The 4,365-nt window shown below is 39.8% G+C and overlaps 1 non-coding gene across 1 annotated transcript; it reads left to right on the top strand.

The window, feature by feature from the left end:
- Positions 1 to 327: 327 nt before the first annotated feature.
- Positions 328 to 400, top strand: TRNAA-UGC (transfer RNA alanine (anticodon UGC)). The gene has a single exon. It is a non-coding gene; the product is annotated as a tRNA-Ala (tRNA).
- Positions 401 to 4,365: the final 3,965 nt, after the last annotated feature.

Genomic DNA, 4,365 nt, shown 5'->3' with positions numbered 1-4,365 from the left:
CGATGACAAGTTTGCATCATCCAAATTTATTATTCAAATAAATATAAAAATTTAAGCTACCGGCAAGTCACCGGGAGAGAACCGACACGTCCGCGAAAATCTGGGGCCCATACTGATGTTTATCTTCAGCCATCGTTTATAGCCCATTTAAGAAATTGCGCGAAAAGCAACATGACCCACGCGACAAAACGAATGTTATCGTGCGTGTTGAAGGCGATATCTTTTGTGAGACCTTCCGAAGGCCTTGGTCACGGCACAGATGGAGTCACTGTCAGGCTTGCATGAGTGGCCCATGATGGGGATCCTCATTACCGAGTTTAAACATCTGGGGATGTAGCTCAAATGGTAGAGCGATCGCTTTGCATGCGATAGGTAGCGGGATCGATGCCCGTCATCTCCAATAGCGCTCCGCTGCTGTTTACGCAGTTCCTAAGGAGGTCCGTTTTGGTAGAGCGGCCGTGCCGGTAATGAGCTTGTTCTATGTCTCTGCGTACGTGGGGTGCGCTTGGATGGAATTTCAATGAGAACAGCATGAATGCGTTGTTATGTTAGCACAGAAACAGAACTTCGCTTCGCTTCGATCTCTAGCCATTTATTTGGCCATCACGTGCTAGATAGAAGACTTGCTTCTTCTTTGGAAGCGTCACCGTCAAATCGAAGATTTCATAGGTTACTTCGCTTCGATCTCTAGCCATTTATTTGGCCATCACGTGCTAGATAGAAGACTTGCTTCTTCTTTGGAAGCGTCACCGTCAAATCGAAGATTTCATAGGTTACTTCGCTTCGATCTCTAGCCATTTATTTGGCCATCACGTGCTAGATAGAAGACTTGCTTCTTCTTTGGAAGCGTCACCGTCAAATCGAAGATTTCATAGGTTACTTCGCTTCGATCTCTAGCCATTTATTTGGCCATCACGTGCTAGATAGAAGACTTGCTTCTTCTTTGGAAGCGTCACCGTCAAATCGAAGATTTCATAGGTTACGAATCGTAGCGATGCGTCGTAGCTTAGTTGTGACTAAGCTTTAGAGGCCTTATAGTAGGCATACTCCTCCATTGTCATAAGCTGGGATAACAAGAGCATTAGAAGAAGGAAGATGTTATTCTTTAGCTTATGACAAGAGCACTAGAAGAAGGAAGATGTGATTCTTTGAGGATTTTTGGATGAGTTGAGTCTTTTATTGTGCCAATGGGGTTGTGGCGTAGTGGTTGGGGTGTGGGTTGAGTTATGGGGGTGTGTGAGCTCAAACCTTGCGCACCACATTCCAAAGGCATAGTAGAATATCTGTTCACTTCAAAAACTTTGGTCACATAGCTAGGTTCAACTTTCCAAGGCAAACATGCCAACCAATTTATTCAATGGCTCGATACTCCCTATAGATCATGGAAATGACTAGTTTAAGACAAACTTATGGCCAATAGAAAAGCACATGGTACATCAACTCCTACCAATCGTCTAAATCACTAGTTTAAGGCAGACTTTATGCCAATCATTTAAATTATTTAAAGGGGCATGTCAACGCAAGCATGCCAACCAAATTAGTCGATGGCTCTAGATCATGGAAATGGCTAGTTCAAGATAGACTTGTGGCCAAAAGAGAAGCACATGGCACACGATGAGCCTTGATGCATCCTCACCTAGCTGCTATTCATGTACTCCACTTGCTTTACATGAATAGTTATACATACCAACGTTAAAGGCCATGCCTAGAGTATTTACATTCACATGCTCACTCAGCCTGCCGATTTTGCAATATCTTATTCTTCCCTTGCTTTAGTGGTCTACAAGACTCTACCCCTAGGAGACCCCTAGTAGGACACCTAAGTGCAGTCCGAACCATATCTTATTCTTCCCTTGCTTTAGTGGTCTACAAGGCTCTACCCCTAGTAGGACACCTAAGCACAGTCTGAACCATATCCTTGTCTAGTCTTCCCAATCACTAGCTCAAGACTTCCACCACTTGAGACATCTAAAGCTTTCCTTATTTGTGTTACGATTTCCGTTTGGACATGGAAAACACTTGTTTTTTAAAAAACCCTAAATACCTTAATAAAAAGAGATGATCAAATTGCTACTTTGATTAAAATATCGTGCACGTGAGCTTGAAGCCATTGTAGCTCCATTGTCATGTCCTCCAAACTCGGTTGGGACTTTACAAATACCTGGACCAAGAAGCCATCTATGACCTTAAAAGCTTTGCGTTACATTGTTCAAAGCTATGTCCATACTGCTTATCTTTTCAACAAATCTTTTCACTGATCCCAAACGCTCGTTATGGCCCTCCCAAACAAGCTTTGATTTGTCATAGTATGACGTGGATAATTGATGCATCTACTCAGAGATCAATCTTCTCATGCCTACTTCCCTATGACTATGTAATTCCCTTTTTTAGATCAGCCATGCCTTGATGGTTTCTTTAGAAAACAGAGCTCTCCACGTCCGGCAACAAAGGAATGTCTTTCTTTGTCGTCGGTGATATGATTCGTAGCATAGTTTGCAACAATGCCTTAATCTCTATGTCCACATATATGCATTCATAATGGTATTTCATCCATGCTTCTAAGTAGGTCAAGAATCATCTTCAAGTTAATATAGCCCAGAAACATATAAAATGGAAAAACTACATCAAAGCAATATTGTAAATTTTAGATATTGCATTAAATACTCTTTCACATGTCATATCCATAGGGAGTCCACCTTATAAAACATGTAAGATACCACATGAGTTTAAAGGAAATGGTATTGTGCTTACTAAAATTTTGCAAGATTATATTTTAAAATGGATTTTTTAATTGTAATTTGAAAGAAACCCATAAGCTTAGTAAAGTAAAAGGGATCATTCTATAGCCTTATAACATGTAAAGAAAGTGTATTTTGAAATACCCTTTGAACACACGTTATATAGACGATTTCTTATAGGTGTACCCCTCGGGGTCATATCAATGTAGAATTTTGTAATATCAAAATTTCATCTACAAAGATAAACAAAAGCTTATACCTCAAAATGTCTATAACATCAAATGTATGCATTCATGAAATCACACAAAAATAAAAGAAACCATGGATGATAATTTTGATAAAGAGTATAAAAAGCATGTACTTAGCTTCTCTAGACCCAAATAACACATTAGCAAGATTGATCAAAATGGTGTGAATACTTACTAGAGTATTTCACAAATATATCTAAAATATTAACAAAATAAAAGTGCTTTCAATGATGCAAAATATCATCTACAAATAATTACAATAACCTACACATCATATGAAGAGTAGACTACATCAAGATTGTTGCATGTTTATAAGCAAGCCTTTGCAAATACTCACTACAAACTATTTATATGAATTAACTATTGAGTTCATGCATACCTATAAAAATTACACGACGTAGCAAAAAGAATCTGAGAAAGAGATAGAAGGTATACAACAGATAAGAGGAGAATTTTTTAAAAAAATCTTTAGCTCCAAACAACTGATACAAAGATGGCTTTGTTCACCTATGTGCTTCCACTGTGAAGCTTAGATGGCGATCTAGACAAAAGATAGGTGAAGAGCTTAAGGCTAGCTGGAACAACTATGACTGGGTAAAAGATAGATGATGTATAGCTACGAAGGGGTTTAGCTTTTATAGCCCATGAAGGCAGTTAGGTCGGCCTGACTGACTACCATATGAGCCTCCACTAGTCGGCCAGAGAATATTCCCTTTACCTCACAACTCGATGCAATGTGCCTCGAGTTGCTACCAGCTTAATACTCCATCTAGCCCAAAGATTAGACCTTTTTGCCATCTGGTTACATAGACCTCATCTGACATACAAGTCAAGACTCAACCAATATCTGGACTCACATATGGCTTCTCCTCATGATGGGGGCCTTACAACTTTGAGCACCATGGATCATTGCTTGCACCTTATGAGGGTGGGGCATTGAGCATAAAACACCCCCCCTCAATGTTTACCCACATGTGAACTATCTCCTCAGCCCAATGCTGAGTCTCTGAAGATGAACTTGAAGCAGATCTTTCATAAGTGCTTTGATGAAGATATCCGCTCCATTGTTGAATAGTAGACCAATTCCACTATCCTGTCCTCGATCAAATCACGCACATAGTGATACTAGATCTCTATATGTTTGGTGCACGTATGAAACACTAGATTTTTGGCAATGGTGACGCAACTCTAATTGTCATATCTTAGCACAATTGGTTCTTCATCCTGCACTTCCATATGCCATAGGATCCTTCTCAACCAAACCTGCTTCACATGCAGCAAAACAAGCTACCTTGTACTCTACTTCTTCGATAGAAGTCAATGCCACTGTTGGCAGCTTCTTACTAATCCAAGAGAAAATTCATGAACCCAAAGAGAAA

This window comes from Lygodium microphyllum, chromosome 26, assembly GCF_053477565.2.
Source record: "Lygodium microphyllum isolate KBCC chromosome 26, Lygodium_microphyllum_v1.1.10, whole genome shotgun sequence".
NCBI classification, from domain to species: Eukaryota; Viridiplantae; Streptophyta; class Polypodiopsida; order Schizaeales; family Lygodiaceae; genus Lygodium; species Lygodium microphyllum.
The sequence above is the reverse complement of the archived record's forward strand: the minus strand, read 5'-3'. Positions and strand labels throughout refer to the sequence as shown.